The sequence below is a fragment of the Lactuca virosa genome, chromosome 8, assembly GCF_052849685.1.
Source record: "Lactuca virosa cultivar CGN04683 chromosome 8, Lactuca_virosa_CGN04683_v6, whole genome shotgun sequence".
In the NCBI taxonomy this organism is placed as follows: domain Eukaryota; kingdom Viridiplantae; phylum Streptophyta; class Magnoliopsida; order Asterales; family Asteraceae; genus Lactuca; species Lactuca virosa.
In genome coordinates this window covers 200,997,162-201,016,475 of record NC_136433.1, presented here as the reverse complement: position 1 = coordinate 201,016,475, position 19,314 = coordinate 200,997,162, and positions in this window count along the sequence as shown.

The window sequence follows — 19,314 nt, the reverse complement described above, 5'->3', positions numbered from 1 at the left end:
AGATCAACTATCTTGAATATCTCCCAAAAGATGTCTAGTTCAGACATCTATGATCTTCCCAAATCTCTTGGAACTTTACTTCCTCCACCTCCTCCAATTATTCTCCCTAACCCGCAAGTTCAAGGTCACTCAAGCCCTAATGGCAAGCAAGGTCTATGTGTGATCACATCTTAGAGATGAAGTCACATATTGACAAGCCGGGAGAGTTGGGTTTCAAAGTCTTAAGAAAGTTGGATGTTCAATCACTTTCTAAGTCACATAGTGAGTTCCTTTGGGACTACTATGATACAGACTATGACATGAACCTTAATGATCATATCTATTTGCTTGGTGCTGCTGAATCAGCAATGATTTGGAACGATAGTGAAGCAAATTTGATTAGAAAATCAACTTCCCAAAAACTTTATGGACAGTGACAATGGTGACATTGGAAATCCAGAAAAAACATTCTCTTCCCAATGGAAAGGGATTGACCATAGTCAACCCGGTTGACCAAATGGTAAAGAGAAAGGCTAAGTCTGAGATAGTCCCATTACCAAAGGGTCCATATGTTTATTTTGCCAAAGGAAGGGGCGTTGATTGCAAAGCTTCCAAATTTACCTAAGGATGTTAAAGTCAATAAGTTTGACTCTACATCAGGTAGAGCCCATTATCTAACTCTGTTAAGTTCTATTCTGAGATCCCCATTACATGATGTGACTGGGTCACATGTTGATGTTTTAAGAATCAAAGAATAGAGAGAAATCTTAAAGGAAGTATATATTGATTCTGATCGCGAAGGTGGATTTCGATCGCATCAGAATTTTGAGCAGTTGCTTAAGAAGTTATGATATATTGCTAAGGAATAGATAACAACAATTTTCCATGTGGATTGTAATGATAAGTTTTCCGCAAAGTTTTAAAATAAAAGAAAATTGTTTAATTTTATTTATTTGAAGTATCATTGCAATGACATTTGTGGAAAATTGTTGCTTATATGATTCCACTGACAGCAATATTGGAAAATGGATTTGATTCTTTCATTTGTGGTAGTGTCTAAATTTACCAAATCAGGAAAGTTCCTCATCACCCTAGTTTCAATTGGACCGAAACTTGGAATCATGCAAGTTGAATAGTATGATTAATGAGAACTTTCAAGCATTGGAAAATCAAGACTAATTACTTGTTCACATGGATGTGTGAGTGAAGTGAAGGACTAAAGGGATCGAGTACACATTCTTGTGCACTGGTCATGTCCACCACAAAGCTCGTTAAGACTATTTGATTTACTAAATTTTAGTAAATATGGTTATACTTACAAGTTTAAGTATAATTCTGAAACATTGGAAAAGTCTCAATATATGGCAGAACGAATGGGAAGAATCAAATTAGGCAGAAAGATAAAAGTTTCTCAAATCTGAAAAGATTGGAGAGTACTTTAGTATCATGTTTGTGATCATCTTAATGATTTAGAAATCATATCACAATTAGTCCTCTAAAGGTCATCTTAGTGCATTCTTATGACTAAGAAGAGGAGTCATGAATTGTTGAAATGGTTAGATCAGGAAGATGAGTCATACTTCGTTCCAAAACAATTCTTAGAGTCATACTCCAAGATTGTAACCTGAGTGACATATCTTAAAGAAAGGTTTAAAACACTTGTCAAATGTAAGAGTAAAAGTTTCCTACTCTTGTACATTTGAAATTGGTAAGTTGTGATGTTTTGGATAAAACAAAGACCAACTAAGGCCAATTGTGTGAAGTGTTTGTCTTGATAAAGAATCTGCACTATCTCTTGAATATTTGGCAAGATAGTCTTATATGTCAAGAGGATAGTGGGAGTCTTAAAGAACCTAAAAAGAATTTCAAGAACTAATCAAGAATAAAACCTGAGGTTCTTCACTAGCACACGACTTGAGGTTTATAACCTATCGTGTTGACATATTCTGTGCCCATTCCAGTTAAAGTTGGCTTTGCATAGGAGTTCTGAAAGTTCTCAATTGGTTGCATAACAACTTGGAAGCAATGGCAGGCCCTGTACTGCCAGGTGGCAAGAAGTTAAGATTGCATAAGTTCAGTCCATATGAGTTTGGATTTGTCATTATCCTTGTCTTTTGACTATGGTTTTGACGATTCACATGGACAAGAACACATACACCATAAAATCTAAGGGTCATAAGGTTTCTCTCCGATTCATGAAAATGATGGTGAGGAAACACTTCCACCAAGTAGATTTGAAGCAGATGGCAAAAGGTCTAAACAATTGAGACTATGATTACGACATCCCTTTTCATAGTTCTGAAATTGTTTAGACACGCATGCATGCTATCTAAGGAAAGGTGTATGATTTTGATAAAGTTTTATCAAAGCATCTCGTATCAGAAATCTGAACTTTGGTAAGGAAGTCAATAAAGTATTGATTTTTAGAAGTCCAGCTGATTTCTGAGTACATGTCAAAGCTAGTGGGAGCATAAGTGTTATGCTAATAATCATCATGTTAGTGGGAGCATGATAATTATTGTTAGTATTGCAAGTTAGCAATGTTAATTATAGAAAACAAAAGTTTCAATTCGTGAGGCTGCAGGGATTGAAAAAGTTGTTTTGCTATAATTAAGGGAGAGGATATACTTCATTTCAGTTCTAAAGGCTTAGATTGAGACCTTAATCATCTTTAGTTAAGAATATATATATGAATTTCATGTTGGATTGGTTCAACTTAAGGAAATTCTATATATTGCGTTCTCAAAATTCGATTATGATTACGGCATCCCTCTTCATAGTCAAATTTTGAAAACATGGCAAATAAAAATATTGTAGCAAAAGATTGGTCTAGAATCATGTCTTTATGTGAGACATCATGAATCGTGTACCATTTGCTTTGGGTACAGGATCGATTGCATGTGCTATAATATTTGTCATTTCTAAATTTTTCCAAATGCCCAGAGGCATTAAGAAGGGAAAAGGTCTAGAATTGGATATGACTAAAATGATTAAGCAATTTTCAAGGACAATCTGAGGTTTACCAAAGATTGGTTGCTCAGGGACAGTTGGAAGTATAATGCTAATTTTGGAAGGACCATATTGACATATTCTGAAAAGAGGCATCTCTTACTCAGAAGTGATAGTCAAAATGATAATATGGAGTTGTCTCCATAGGTGGAAGTTATATGTGTAAGATTAGAAAACTTAATGAAAGAAGCATGTCCAAAGCAATGTACTTTGAATATGAGACTTAGTTTCCAAGGATTTCATCTCCATTGGAATACCTTATAATGACTGTTGACAAGTCTTTGTGACTTTGTACATATTCATTACAGGAGGGTCAGTGCATATAAGTTTAAAATCTAAACAGATTTCGATAAATGATAGGAATTTGAAATTCTCACATTTTTCGATAAGGATTTGGGAGTGTGAAATTAGAATCATTGAAATTATGTTCAATTGGTTTATTTCACAAAGTAAGGATCATAGACAAACATAGAGTGCATACTTGGTGTATGGCAAAGCTATTGTTTAAGAAAAATATAGTGTACATGCTTGGAGCATGGGACAACTAGTGTTTTTAATTCAAGTATAAAGTTGATAAAACTGAAACAATGAATAATGAGTAATCAGTATGGTGATAAATAAAAGTGTTTATTTATATTCATAGGGTTTGATACCATATTTGATTCATTTATTCTTGTGTTTCACTTTGCATGTGTTGACTTCCAGAATAACTAAGTCGCTCTTCCTGAATGATTAAGTTATTCAAACCATCCACAGTCGGTCATATGTTGGAAGTAGATATGAATCAAGACTGTCATGGGTTGGTTTGTAGAGGTCCAAGTTGGTGGACAAAGTGGTGCTACAACACTCATGAGTGCTCATAAGTTCTGAGTATTGGATTCAACCCGCGCTCATTTGAATCACTTCATGGATTTTATCACGAGTGATCATGAGACGATAATATCTTATATTCTTCAAACCTAGAGATATGAGTTGTTACTATGAGTTGGTTGTACATTGATTGCACGAAAACGCATTCGGTAACTCGATGTTATAAAACGTGCCTTTGTGTATGATTCAACAAGTAGTAGAACAAGCCATATGAGTCGAAGTTTATCCATTCCTTTTACCTTCGAGATAAAAGCGATATATGTTGGCCCCTCGATGATTTAAAGATGATACATGTGAGTGCTTGGCCAAGCCAGGACTGATTTGATTTGTTCAATCAGTCAGTCATCATGAATCGGAAATCGGGAAACAACAAATGGACAGAGAGAATGATTGATAATCCATGTCTTAGTCCATATGATATCTAGAATGGAGGTATATATGATCCCTTATCTAATGGACAAGTCATTGACAAAGGTCAGAGTTCGACAGAAGCTTTCGAGAGCTACGATTGCTGATCGGTTCCTGAAGTCATACGCAATAATAGTTTTAGACTTATCCAAGTGGGAGACTGTTGGATTAATGTCTAAGTCCATAACTATAATTGGTAAGACTTGACCCGACCCGGCATCGTCCATTTGGGTTGCATGGCATCATGCATTTGGATAGACTATAATGAGAGAAATAACACTTAAGGTTGGTTAATATATTATAAGTTCTAATATATTAATAAGGTTATTTAATTAGTATTGATCAAGAATTAATTTGGAATTAATTAAGTGATCAAAAGGAGACTAATTAAATATATGGGTTGATTGTGTAAATCATTCATTCTTATATATGTGGGCTTGATCCAAGATTCCTTATGTTGGACTAAGTCCATGGGGTAACCCATGGATACTCCATGGAGGTTAAAATCCATGGAGCATAAGGAATGGGTAAAGTTATGAGTTACACGGTGTAACCCTAATAGCCACCATATAAAAGAATCCCATGGCTCAAGAAATCGTGCACTAATGTGTGAATATGAGGGCTAGACGATTTCAAGGAGTGTTCCATTTCTCTCAAGTCATTCCATGTGCATTTGGTGTTGTGTGAACCATTTGAGGTGTCACACTTGGGGCACTAGGCACTCAAGCTTCATGGAGACAAGCTACATCAAACAAAGGTATGTATTCTATCCATTTGATTACCCAAGTATCAAGTATTGTATGCTGGATAGGGTAATACCTTGGAAAGTTCATAATTGCATGTATAATAGAGAAAACATAGATCCAAGGTATTTAGGGTTGCATGTACACTTAGGAGTGTTAGAATGCTCAAAACCCATCAAAGCTGACGGTCAAGAACTGTTATCCATTACCGAGGATTGACGATTTGTTTGATCAGTTACAGGGGGCGTCTTTGTTTTCCAAGATTGATTTGAGATCTGGGTATCATAAGATGAGATTCTGTGAGGAGGATATTCAGAAGATAGCTTTCTGAACTCGTTATGGGCATTACGAGTTTGTGGTGATGCCTTTTGGGCTCACCAATGCACCTGTAGCGTTCATGGAACTCATGAACCGAGTGTGCAGGCCCATGTTGGATAGGTCGGTGATCGTGTTCATCGACAAAATTTTGGTGTACTCGAGGTCTAGGGAACAACATGAGGAGCACATGCGGGAGATTCTTGGGGTATTGAGGATGGAGAGGCTCTATGCCAAATTCTCCAAGTGTGATTTCTGGTTATGAGAGGTCCAATTCTTGGGACACTTTGTTAACCAGAATGGGATTTTGGTTCACCCGACCAAGATTGAGGCAGTTATGCGATGGGAGGTGCTGAGATCACCATCCGAGATCAAGAGTTTTCTGGGTCTGGCGGGTTACTATCGGTGGTTTATCACAGATTTCTCCAAGATTGCCATTCCTCTCACCAGATTAACCAGGAATGGTACTACTTTTGTCTAGGGACCCAAGCAACAGGCTTCATTCAAGACTCTTCGCCAGAGATTGTGTGAAGCTCCAGTGTTAGCCCTTCCGGAGGGAGTAGAGGACTTCGTAGTCTACTGTGATGCATCCATTTCAGGGTTGGGTGTCGTGTTGATGTAGAGGGGGCACGTGATAGCATATGCATCGCAACAGCTGAAGCCTCACGAGACGAGATATCCCACCCATGATTTGTTGTTGGGGGCGGTGGTATTCGCCCTCAAGATTTGGTGCCACTATCTTTATGGCGTCCGATGTACCATATACACAGACCATAAGAGCCTGAAGTACCTTATGGATCAGTCCAACCTGAATATGAGACAGAGGAGGTGGTTCGATGTAGTGAAAGACTATGATTGTGAGATTTTGTATCATCCTGGCAAGGCTAATGTGGTAGTCGATGCCCTGACTCGTAGAGCAGCGAGTGCTCCGATCTGAGACGTATGCATGAGGATGATAGTGATGACTTCAGTCTTAGATACCATCCGATAGGCCTGAGCGGTGGCCATGAGACCAGAGAACCGTAAGAGAGAGCAGGTGATCGGGCAGATTTCTGAGTTTAAGACTGATAGTCGTAGGCTTATGACCTTACGTGGGCGGATATGGATGCCATATTCGGGTGGAGCTCGACAGATTTTGATGGAGGAGGCCCATAAGTCGAGGTTTTCCATTCACCCTTGGGCCACTAAGATGTATTTGGACTTGAGAAGGGATTATTGGTGGCCCTGTATGAATAGAGATGTGGCATGGGTAGTCGAGAGAAGCCTGACCTGTCGTCAGGTCAAGAGCACCAGCGTCCTCATGGAAAGTTTCAGCCTTTGGACGTTTCTCTATGGAAGTGGGAGCAGATTTCCATGGATTTTTATTACCAAGTTACCGAGGACTGTGTGAGTTGTTGATGCGATATGGGTGATTGTAGATCGGTTGACGAAGAATGCTCACTTCCTAGCTATAAATGAGAGCTCTTTTGCGGAGAAATTGGTCGATATCTATGTTCGAGAGGTGGTGGCACGACATGGGGTGCCAACATCGATAGTGTCAGGTCGGGATGTGCGTTTTACTTCCAAGTTATGGAAGAAAAATCATGAGGACTTGGGTACCCGATTGCATTTCTGCACCTCTTACCATCCACAGACAATCAGGGAGAGTGAACGGACGATTCAGACGCTCGAGGACATGTTGCACGCATGTGTTATGGACTTCGGTGGGAGTTGGGATTCCTATCTGCCCTTGGCTAAGTTTTCATACAACAATAGCCATCACTCCAGTATCGGTATGCCTCCTTTTGAGCTTTTATACGGGAGGAAGTGCCAGACTCCCATCTGTTGGGGAGAGGTAGGGCAGAGAGTGATGGGGAGCACTGAGATAGTACTCAAGACGACAGAGCAGGTCTAGCAGGTCAGATAGAGTTTACTGACGGCCTAGAGTCGTCAGAAGAGTTACGCAGACCGGCGAAGTTTAGAGCTAGAGTTCTAGGTCGGAGATTATGTCCTCCTGAAGGTATCCCCATGGAAAGGGGTGATTTGATTCAGGAAGCGGGGCAAGCTGGGCTGTAGATACATCGATCCTTTCAGAGTGATCGCCCGAGTGGGTAAGGTAGTTTTTCGGTTAGAGCTGCCTGCGGAATTGAGCCAGATCCATAACACCTTCCATGTTTCATAGCTGAGGAAGTGAGTAGCCTATGAGACAGTAGTGGTCCCTTTAGGGGACATTCAGGTTGATCTGAACTACATTAAGAAGCCGGTGGCGATTTTGGATAAGAAGATGAACGTCTTGAGGAATAAAGAGGCGCCTTTGATTTAGGTTCAGGGGCAGCATCGAAAGGGATCCGATTGGACTCGGGAGCTGGATTCTGAGATGCATGAGCAGTATCCAGAGTTGTTTCCAGAGGATGACTTCGAGGGCAAAGTCTGATTCTAGTGGGGGAGAATTGTAACGTCCCGAATCCCAAGTATAATATTTAATTAAATTATATTCATTTTATCAGTACAACTCGACGAGTTTGAGGCCCCAACTCGCCAAGTAGAAATGAAGATACCTGCGTGATTTTTAGAGTCTACTCGACGAGTTGGAGGACCCCAACTCGACGAGTAGTAGCTGAGTGTGAAAACCCTAATTTTCAAGGTTTGTGCTCTATTAAAAGTACCTTAAGCCTTTCATTCTGCCTCCCTTATCACTTGAGTACCCTGAGAGAAACCCTAAACGAGCTGGTATCATCTGTGAGAGAGAGAGAGGCTAAAAGTGTGTGATTTGGTGCATTCTTGGAAGGAGATAGAAGAGCAAAACGATTAGAACGAGAACAAGCCCTTGGATCCAGTGTTCTTTAAGTGTTAGCTGCTATTTGGAGGTAAAAATCTATCACCTTGATCAGTGTTTGGTTAGATCTCTTCACTAGGGAGTTTGTGTCCATTTCCATCTTCCCTTTCATTCTTTAAGTTGTTTGAGCATACCATGAAGTTGAGACTTCAGATATGGACATTATAAGGTCCCTTGGGCCTAAAGATTCAAGTTTTATCAATTTATTGACCAACTTTCATACATTAAACCCTCTATAGAGCTTTGTTTTGTCATTTTGAGCCCTAGGTGCCATGCATGGACGTAAAGCTTGCAGCTTTATGTGATACTTCAGCCTTAGAAGGCTAGATCTAGAGTATGGGGCTTTAGTTCTGCTTAAAAATGTCTGAATGATAAAATGGACTGAAGGGACTCGATGAGTTGATTAGCCAACTCGACGAGTCGGTTAGGATTTTCCCCTATAGTCTAGACACGTGCAAACTCGACGAGTTGAGAAGACAAATCGGTGAGTTGAGTTGGATTTTCCCCAATCTTCTGAGAATGGGAGGAATTCGGCGAGTCGCATAGGTGCACTCGATGAGTTGGGTCAACATGGACTGTTGTGTAACGCTCTGTTCCGAATTGAATCCTAGTCTGAGGCTGTAGCTCGATGGTCGGTCATTGTAAGGATTATGGCTCTTGGGAAGGTAATATCTAGGCCCATTTGGGTGCGGGTGATGTATTAGAAGTGATCCGGGTGTTCGGTTCATGTTCTGGAAGCCTAGGGGTATTTCGGTAAAGTGGCTGTTCAGGATTTTGTGGAAAATGGATTTTTGTTCGGAAGGTCTTAAGAAAGGTTTGAGTTGTTAGAAGTGTAGGGCTTCTCGTCACCTTTCCATGGATATAAGGATCGTCGGAATCGGGCTTATAACGAAGAAGTTATGGCCTTCAGAAGTTTCGTCGTTTTCAAGCTTAGCCGAGTACATGGGGCGTACACAAAGTGTACGCGGTGCGTACTAGCGAAGAAGGTATTACGCTGGGTGTACCTTGGAGTACGCTAGGCGTACTGGCCAGGAGGGTCGCGAATGTTCCCCAAAGTACGTTGGGTGTACCAGATGTTGTAGGATTAGTGTCTAAGCCCGTAACTATATTTAGTAACTACTTGACCCGGTTGTGCATGGTCCTTTTGGGTTGCCTTCACCATATCAACTTGACAAGATGATTTATAAAGAGAGAAGAGATATTATTATATTAATATATTATAAGAATAATATATTAAAGGAATAATAATATTATTTGATTAATATTAGTCATAGATTAATTAAGAATTAATTAGATGACTAAAAGAGGTTAACTGAATAAAGGGGCATAAACTGTCAAATGTGTGATAGTTATGTTTTTGGGCTATGAATCCTTATAGATCATAGGATGGCCGAATTTAGGGTTATGGACTCCTTGAATTCGTCCAAGCCTCAATCTAGAAGGATCCTTGGATTGCTTAGGGCCTAAGTTATTCAATTAGGGTTAAGGATGTAACCCTAGTAGCTCATAGTATAAAAGGACCCCATGGGTTGTGGAAATCGGCCATATTGCTTCCTAAGGAACCCTAGAGCCGATTTCCACACCTCTCCTCTCTCTCCAAATCATCCTCTTGCTAGTTGGTGTTTATAAGCCATTAGAGGAGTGACAATTGTGACTCTAAGCTCCAAGAACAAGAAGATTCAAGCAAGCAACTTAAGGTATTCATCTAGATCTGATTTCATATGTTATGATTCCATTGTATTCACTAGATCTAGCATTGAAAGTCTTGGATATATTGCATGTTCAATTAGAGAAACCTAGATCCAAGCATTAGGGTTTGCATGTGCACATAGGAAAGTCCTTATGGCTCAAACCCATAAGTGGTATCAGAGCTTTGATTGATTTCTATTGAATTGATGCATTGTTTGATTGTTCTTGCACTTGATAAATCGTTTTTCTGCCCCCTGACTGACATACTCGGCGAGTCCCATTGTGGACTCGGCGAGTAGGATGAACTCGGCGAGTCCATAATGGGGCTCGGCGAGTCGGATCGTCTGTCAGAAAGATTTTCGGGATTTCTTGCTGTTTTGCTTGAGGATACTTGCCTAAATCGTTTTGGGACCATAAAATCCGAATTTTATCATATGTTTGACTATATCCTTGACAAAACAAAAGATTATTACCCTTTGATTACATAATAATTTCCTTATTTGATAATAATTGATTATTTGAATTAATTGGTAAATTGTCTTGCAAGTAATATTGACTAGGTCAAATCTAGATAATCATTAAATTAATTAGTTAATTTATATTATTTGCTATTTGATCCTTTATGTTTTGAAAAGTTCAAAACTTGTCCTCAAGTTTTGAAATTTAAGTTTTGTGATTAAAAGTTTAATTTGAATTATTTAAATTTCAAACCTTAGAATTTTACAAGTTTTAAAATTCAACCCTATAGTTATAATATTATAAGATTAATATATATATATATATATATATATATATATATATATATATATATATATATATAACTTACATGCTAGTCTTACCGTTAGTAGGCCCCATTCACGAAGCCGATCTATAAGGGGGGTATAAGGTTATGGCCTATAAAATGGCCGTTTAATGGGTGTCCATTCTCACCCACCGCTTCCTTGATTGGTGGAGGGTCATTAGCCGAACGGGTAGGATCGGGCAAACCTTTCCTCATTAAAAGTATAATGAATCTATATAAAGTAACTAAATGTTTTTACAAAATTCCCAATCTTAGTTACTTTAGGAAAAAGTGAATTTGATGCAATTCCATGAAATTATACTTTGTACCCTTGCTAAGACGTTAATGGAGCACGTGTGGTTAACTGGCACATTAATTGGTTTCTAAGAAAAGTTAGCAAAGGGTGACTCATTGTTTGTCATAGTTCGATGGAGCGTGTGTGGTTAACTGGCACATCGAATAGGTGACTGTAACAATGAGGGCACCATGTACATTTGCATGTTCACACCCACTTTGTGATCCTCGGCATCCCAGTCACAAACTAGAGGGGCATATCGAGATTTAAACATGTCATTGAAAAGTTCAATGTATCTCAATAGATCTAGGAGTTTTCAATACATTTAAAACCTAATTTCCATTTCGTTTTTCATGGTGGAGAATTAGTGAATCGACATTCACTTGCCTTCAAATTATTTACTTGTTCGATTACGGCATCCCTTTTCTAATTTGTAAATAATGTTGTTGGTTCCTAGCCCTAATTTTTCATTTGGGTGATTAATTTGGGAAATTCATTTCTAATCAACTTTGTTCTTTTCCTTTTCAGATGTCGAACGCAAACAAAAACGCTTCTGGGTGAAACTCCTCTGGTTCATTCTCACTCATGAACTTGTGTGGGAAAGTGATCTTTGATGGGACCAATTTGTCACACCCCCAAACCAAGGATGGCGGAAACGTCCGGGGGTGGAGGACTTCATGTATAGTATCACAACAACGAGTATAATAGTGCTCAAAGTAAATACAACCATCATAAATATAATTGAGAAAGTTACACCAAAGTATATGTTTACATGTTTCAATTCAATTACATTATGATGACAAAATGAACTGTTTGACGATTTAACGTCCCATCCTCAAAATGTTGTTGATTTCCTATTTTACTGATTTCCTGATAATACAAGTGGTTTTGAAAAGAGTGTCAACAATTAAGTTGGTGAGTTCATAAGAGTTTTGTTTGAGGAAGAAACCGTTTTCCTTGTAAAAGCGATAGAGTATGTTTTCCAGAAAATCCTATATTTTCTTAGTTGAATCTGGAATGAATGCTCCTATGTTATGCGATAATGAACTCTAGAAGGACCCATAGATTCCTTCTATGATCGCTCAACGTATATAAGTTATATATAATTTGAGTTAAATAAACCGTTGAAGTCTAACAATTCTAGACGAGATGTAGTGTTAATAGAAATACGTTTCCAAAGAAAATTCAATATTTTCCTTATAAAAGTGATGTAGTCCTAAATCCCAGGACCGAGAGTAAACAAGTATTTTTCCATACTTAAAGTAATTCATGCAAGTTTAAATCGACATAAACTCGTTTAGTTTAGAAGTAAAACCCTTTTTCAAAGTAGAATTTTCCATGTAAACTTGAAAGATTGTTAACTACCTATGTGAGTCGCTATAACCATACTATGACGAGAAATAACCTGCACAACGTTTTTCAGACGTTAAGATACTATGACTCTTGTCACCCGCAGACCTGCCGGTCCAGCTGTAGCTAGCAGCGAGGTGTGGGGTGTCAATCCCAATATAGATCTATACACAATTATCACGCTCTCCCTACAAGAGACTCTGGTTATAACTTACAAGAATTGGGATCCCGTACTCGAACGTACGGGGAGAGAATTACCTCACAACCTAAGTTAACTAGTTTACACATAGTTTGATATTAAAACCTCTTCCGTTGTGGAAGTAAAATCACCTTTTCTGAATAAATTAGTGATATGAAATCCTTAAACTATTACTATTATATTTTATCACGTAGGATATGAAAAACCCATTTGTTTTGAGAGTAAAACCTTTATCATGTAGTAAAATCCATAAACTATGCTTATTGAAGTTTATTATATGTGTTCGAAATGAATGAGCAAACCTTATCAAGAATGACTAAATTTCAGTTTAAGATGATAAACTAACAAGATAATACCTTCAATATTTAGAACTTATGGTTATACACTTTGTTCAACATATTACAAAGTGTTATGAAAGTTATAAGCTGTTAACTAGTTTTTAACCGTTCTGCACTCTTTTAGAAAAATCGTAGAAAAATCATACGAAGTCGAAAACTGAATCCGTAAATTCTGAGAGTTCATAAAATATGTCTAGTTTGTTTATAATTTTTATTATGATTTTTGGAAGTCTTTAACTTGTGTTAAATTGTTCATATTCACAGACTGGTCCGAATTCGTTTTTGAAATGATAGGCAGTTTTGTAAAAATCACTATAAATCGTAGAAAAATCGTATGGTGATGTGAAAGTAGTAATTTTAAAGGTATGGACCTGAACTATTTGCACCTAATACAGTTTTGAAAACTAAAATGTTTAAGTTGACCAAAACAGTCCGTGAATGGGGTTAAACTTTTCTAATGAAAGCTGTTGAATGAGTTTAGTTGTGTTCTTGGTGTTTAACTTGTATTCACCCCCTTAAAACTTAAGAAAAACATGAAAAGATAGGGGTATGAACTCACCTTGAGTGATTTCAGTAGATGGATGATGGAGAAAGGTAGTGTTCAACTCAAGAACACTAAGAAGATGCCTTGAAGGTTCGAAGATCTAACATGAATGTGATGATGTTTGTGTAAAATATCTATGATTTGAGTAGAAGGAAGTGAAATAATTATATGGAGGATGAATATACTTACCAAAAGTGGAAGAAAAGCTTGGAAGAAGGCCCTTGAATCTCGAATTTTAGTGAGAGAATTGAGAGAGAAAATGTGTTTAATCTTTGGGGGAAGAATGAGAAAATGAGAGAGTGTGTTAGGAGAGAGGATAGATTTCAGCCTTAGACAAGGAATGGGGTTGGAAAATGATGGGAAAAGGACGATGAATGACCAGGTATGGTGGGGGGTGTGGGTTGGTCATGGAGTGGGTGTGGGTGGTTGTTTGTGTCATAAACTAAAGTAAAGTCAACACTCCACCTCAGGATCTTACTTAATAGATTTTATTCTTAATTAAGGATTCCCCTAAAAATATGCTGAATTTATGAATATATGGGGTCTTATATGTCAAAATATAAGTTTAGGTGAAAATAATTAAAAACGGGCTTAAAACGGAGTCGTGGTCAAAAACCGGGTGGAAAGTGGCAAATCCGAAGTCAGGGCTTGGTTTCGGGTCTTAGCAGCCTTAGAACCGGAGTGGCTTGGTCGCTGAATTAGGTCCGAGGGGAGGGGACTGCGGTCCGAGCAGGTACCGCAGGCGGCTCGTCAGGAGGGACCATAGGCGAAGTTCGGATGCGGTGCTCCGGGTCCGATGGCTGCGGTTCGATGGCTGCGGTCCGATGGCTGCGGCTTGATGGTTGCGGCTCGATGGCTGTGGCTACTCAAGGAGACTCCGGTCTTGGTTCTTGGGCTTCGGCTCAAGGAGGGTTTGGTCCTTATAGAGGGACTTCGGCCCTAAAAGGCTATTTTCCAATGTATCTTCCCGTTTCGAATGGTTTTTCACCAAGTCAAGTGTCGGGATGCCCCAAATGATTACAAAAAGATCAAAAGAGGTTTTGAGAGAGATTTGGGAGAGATTTGACATTCTTGGAGAGATTTCTCATACAGAGAGAGATATGTGAGAGATTTCACATTCTTGGAGAGATTTCTCATACAGAGAGAGATTTGGGAGAGATTTCTCATACAGAGAGAGATTTGGGAGAGATTTCTCATACAGAGAGAGATTTCTCATACAGAGAGAGATTTGGGAGAGATTTCACATTCTTGGAGAGATTTCTCATATAGAGAGAGATTTGGGAGAGATTTCACATTCTTGGAGAGATTTCTCATACAGAGAGAGATTTGGGAGAGATTTCACATTCTTGGAGAGATTTCTCATACAGAGAGAGATTTGGGAGAGATTTCACTTTCTTGGAGAGATTTCTCATACAGAGAGAGATTTGGGAGAGATTTTTTTTGTGACCTTTTTGAGTGTGTGGCTCTGTAATTCAAGGTTCGTAAACCTCGTTAAGTCTTGTTATGATTGTTATATACCCCAGAGGGTCAAGAAATAATGTTTTATCGAGTAGTTTCATCACTTTCCCTGATCAGGGTTTAGAATTTCCGAACACGTGAAAACTCTAAGTGATACTTTGTATTAAGATTGAGAGTGGTTCAATAAGAAACATAATGGAACCCTAATATACAAGGGTTAGATGAGTTGACCGGTTTGACTTGTTGACTTTAGTTGACTTTGACTTGGCCAAAATTGACGGTTGTCACACAATTTCAGTAATTGGATCCGCAACATTCGCATGGTTACTCGCTACGAGGACAAGGAGTATGTCCTCGATGAGAAGCTAAAGGATATTGATATCGATACTGCTACCGCCGAAGAGATCGCGGCCTATGAGGCCCACGAGCATGATGCCACGAAAGTCCATTGCATCATGCTAGCGACTATGACTGCTGGACTTCAGAAGTCCTATGAGGACAAGTACCCCTATAAGATGCATCAGGATCTGCTGGAACGCTACCACCAGAGCGCTAGGCAAGAGAGGTATGAGATCATCACTTCGATGATCACTACCAAAATGGGAAATGGAGAGTCTCTTACTGCCCATCTGCAAAATATGTAGAGATATGTTGATCGCCTGCTGAAGTTGAATGTGAACTTCGATGAAGAGCTGGCAATTGACATCATCCTTCACTCATTGCCTTCCTGCTATAGCCAGTTCTGCATGACCTACCACATGAATAAGGAAGAGGTCTCCTTGAGCAAGCTTCGAGGCTTGTTGAGGACTGCTGAGAGCAACCTCAAGGATAAGTCTATTGCATCACCTCCAACTCCAACTGCTTCCCCTGTCTTGGCAATAGGGAAAGGGAAGGGTAAGAAGAGGAAGGCCTCCTCAAGGGGCCACCACAAGGGAATGTCCCAAGATGGCACCTCTTCTAGTGGAACCAAAGTTGGTTCTACTAAACCCAACTCTAACCCTAAGGAGGCAGAGTGCCACTACTAGCACAAGATAGGGCATTGGAAGAGAAGCTACCCAGAATATCTGCAAGCCATCAAGGATGGAAAGATCAAGCCATATTTCGCAGGTATTTACACAATTAAATCTAATAATTTATCACATGCTACTTCTTAGGTTCTTGATACAGGATGTGGTTTTCACATATGTTCTGATTTGCAGGGACTAAAAAGAAATAGGGATGTGGAGCGTGGAAGGATGAATCTGATCATAGGAAACAGAAGATCGTCGCCTGTGACCAAGATTTGAGTTTACTCCTTAGTGCTTAGTAATGGATTAGATTTAAATTTGAATAATTGTTGCTATTCGCCAGATATGGCTAGAAACATCATTTCATTTCATGGTTTATATAAACAAGGTTTTAGATATTCATTTGATAATGAAAAGGGTTCTATTTATGCTTATTTTAATAATGTTTTATATTTTGAAGCATTGCCTTGTAATGGAATATATGAAACTATGATGGTTGTAGATAACTTAGGAAATGATGTGTTGTGTGTGGATTCTTCCAATAGTATGGATAAAGCATGCATGTGGAATTGTCATCTTGGACATGTCAACAAGAAACGCATAGCCCAACTCCAAAAGTATGGAGTATTGGAGTCATTCGACCTTAGGGACGATGACGTGTGTGAGTCTTGTTTACTTGGAAAGATGACCAAGTCACCCTTCACTGGCACTTGTGCGAGGGGTGAGGGTTTATTGGATCTCATACATACAGATGTATGTGGACCCTTTAGATCCACCACAAGGGATGTGAATCGCTTCTATGTGACTTTCACTGATGATTATAGCAGATATGGGTATATCTACTTAATCAAGCACAAGTCAGAAACCTTTAAAAAGTTAAAAGAGTTCAAACAAGAAGTGGGAATCAGTTGGGCAGGAAAATCAAGATGCTTCGATCTGATCGAGTGGAGAGTACCTAAGTCTTGAATTCCACGACTACCTCAAGGAATGTGGAATAGTTTCACAATTGACGCCACCTAGGACACCACAATTGAATGGTGTAGCTGAGAGGCGTAATCGAACATTGCTAGACATGGTTCGTTCCATGATGAGTCGTGCTTCACTACCTATCTCATTCTGGGGGTATGCCTTAGAGACTGCCGCCCATATCCTCAACTTAGTACCTACGAAGAAGGTTGCCAAAACACCTCACGAGATGTGGACAGGGAAGGCTCCCTCGTTTTCACATATCAAGGTTTGGGGTTGCGAGGTTTTCATAAGACGAGAATCTCACGACAAGCTCGAACCTCGCAGTGAGCGATGTATTTTCATCGGCTACCCACAGAAATCCTTTGGATATCTCTTCTACAGACCGAGTGACAATGTTGTCTTCGTTTCGAGGAGAGGGGTTTTCCGAGAGCGAGAACTCATAAGCCAAGGTGACAGTGGGAGGCAAATCGATCTTGAAGAGATTCAAGAGTCGAGCGATGAAGGAACCTCTAACACCGGCGCTCAACCTGAGGAGGAAACTCCGGTTGAACCGATTGACGAATCCTTACCTCTTAGACATTCCGAAAGAGTTAGTGTTCCACCCCAGTTTTATGGTTTTCATATTACTATGGAAGGGGATACGTTTATTAGTGATAGTACACTAGTGAATATGGACGAACCTAACAGCTATAAGGAAGCCATGGCAGGCCCAGATTCTGCAAAATGGAAAGAGGCTATGGACAGTGAGATTCAATCCATGTATGACAACCAAGTTTGGAATTTAGTTGACAATGTACCAGGTCGTAAGACGGTCGGGTGCAAGTGGATCTTAAAGAAGAAGACTAACGTGGATGGAAATGTGCACACTTACAAAGCACGATTGGTTGCGAAGGGTTTCACTCAAACTCCTGGAGTTGACTACGCCGAAACATTCTCACCAGTTGCGAAGATAAAGTCTATCAGGGTGATGTTGGCCATTGCTGCATTTCATGACTATGAAATATGGCAAATGGATGTCAACACCGCTTTCCTTAATGGGAAGTTGGCTGAGGATGTTTACATGGCTCAGCCAGAGGGTTTTGTCAATGCGAAGCATTCAAGTAGAGTGTGTAAGCTTGAGAAGTCCATTTATGGACTTAAGCAAGCATCTCGCAGATGGAATCTTTGTTTTGACGAGAAGGTCAAAGAGTTTGGTTTTCTGCGAAGCGAAGATGAATCATGTGTATATGTCAATGCCAGTGGGAGTGTAGTAAGCTTTCTCGTATTGTATGTCGACGACATACTACTCATAGGAAACGACATCCCGACACTGCAGGAGGTTAAGTCCTGGCTCGGGAAGTGCTTCACTATGAAGGACCTCGGAGAGGCTTCCTATATTCTGGGAATAAGGATAGTGAGAGACAGAAGTAAGAGACTAATAGGACTTAGTCATAATACTTACTTGGACAAGGTACTAAAACGTTTTAGTATGGAGAATTCAAAGAAAGGGGAGTTACCAATCCAGAGTAATGCCAAGTTGAGTAAGACTCAAAGTCCGAGTACTGAAGTCGAGATAGCAGAGATGAGCTGAGTACCCTACGCTTCCGCAGTTGGCTCAATCATGTACGCTATGACTTGTACTCGCCCTGATGTGGCCTTCGCTTTGAGCATGGTCAACATATATCAAGGGAACCCTGGCAGAGCGCATTGGATCGCAGTAAAGAATATTCTTAAGAACCTTCAAAGGACCAATGAATGGTTTCTAGTCCTCGGTGGGAGTGATGACTTAAAGGTGCGAGGGTACAATGACGCCAGCTTTCAGACCGATAGGGAAAACTATCGTTCGCAGTCAGGCTGGGTCTTTACTCTCAATGGAGGAGCAGTAACTTGGAAAAGTTCCAAGCAGGAAATTGTAGCTGATTCAACGTGCGAATCAGAATACATTGCAGCAAGCGAAGCGTCAAAGGAGGCAATATGGTTGAAGAACTTCATTGGAGACCTTGGAGTTGTGCCAGCCATAAAGGAGCCTATGGAGATTTTCTGTGATAATAAAGGAGCAGTTGCCTTGACCAAGGAACCAAGAGATCACGGTAGATCTCGACATATCGACAGAAAATATCACTTTATTCGACATCAGGTGGAAGAAGGACTCCTCGTAGTGAAGAGGGTATCGTCAGAGGATAACCCAGCAGATCCGATTACGAAGGGACTGAGCAGGGTTAAGCACTTGCAGCACGCTAGGAGCATTGGGTTGAAGGACGATATTAGTTTAGATTAGATAGTTTGGAAACGTGTAATAGATAAGTTGTTATTAACATTCAATGATTAAATAAAGGAGTATTATTTATTAGTAAAGTTACCTATTGTTTCATTTTGCATGTTTTGACTTCCTGAGTAATTGAATTATTTCATAATAATCGAATTATTCAAACGGTCCACAGTCGTTCATATGTTGGAAGTAGATATGAATGAAGACTGTCATGAATTGGAGTGTAGATTGTATAAAGTGTATTATACATAGCAAAAGTTTGTTGCAACGTTCATGAGTGCTTATGAACTTGATTTG